Source organism: Varroa destructor, unplaced genomic scaffold (assembly GCF_002443255.2).
Source record: "Varroa destructor unplaced genomic scaffold, Vdes_3.0 BEIS01000007.1, whole genome shotgun sequence".
Classification (NCBI taxonomy): domain Eukaryota; kingdom Metazoa; phylum Arthropoda; class Arachnida; order Mesostigmata; family Varroidae; genus Varroa; species Varroa destructor.
This window is the reverse complement of record NW_019211460.1, coordinates 37,058,509-37,059,068: the sequence shown is the minus strand read 5'-3', so window position 1 is coordinate 37,059,068 and position 560 is coordinate 37,058,509.

The following is a 560-nucleotide window of genomic DNA, read 5'->3' as shown; positions in this document are numbered from 1 at the left end:
TATTGCCCGTGTCGTTCTTATACGTTTAACTACAACGACGGATGTTAGTAATTTGATGTGCGTTGTAGAATTGCGTATGCTAGATATCGATGACGAATTACCTGCAATACCATCCGATTCAATAGTTCAAGTTACGCCTCATCTTGTGTTTCTGCTTGATTTCGATGTTATTTAGTTAAAGAATACCTATTCGGGGTGATTTGAAATTGATATAATTCAAAGGGAATGAAAAAAAACCCAAGAAGTTCGCCATAACTGCACTTTAATTTTTTTGTTTACCGTTACGCCGTTAGCCGACGATGTCGCAGAGAATACGAATCTCAAATTGGTCATCAAAATGGTGAATCAAATTAGGCGATTAATTAGTGTTAATTCAAAGTGAAGCTGCTTCGAAACGTCGAAGTGAAGCAAAGTCACCAGTACGAAGTAATGCGGGCCGATCCACAAACCTAAACATAACGCCGTGCTCAACAATTCGGCCTATCGACGGGCTATGAACTGAATTCTTCAGGGTTGTAAACAAAAATTACACGAAACATTTGAAATGGGTTACGCGGTTC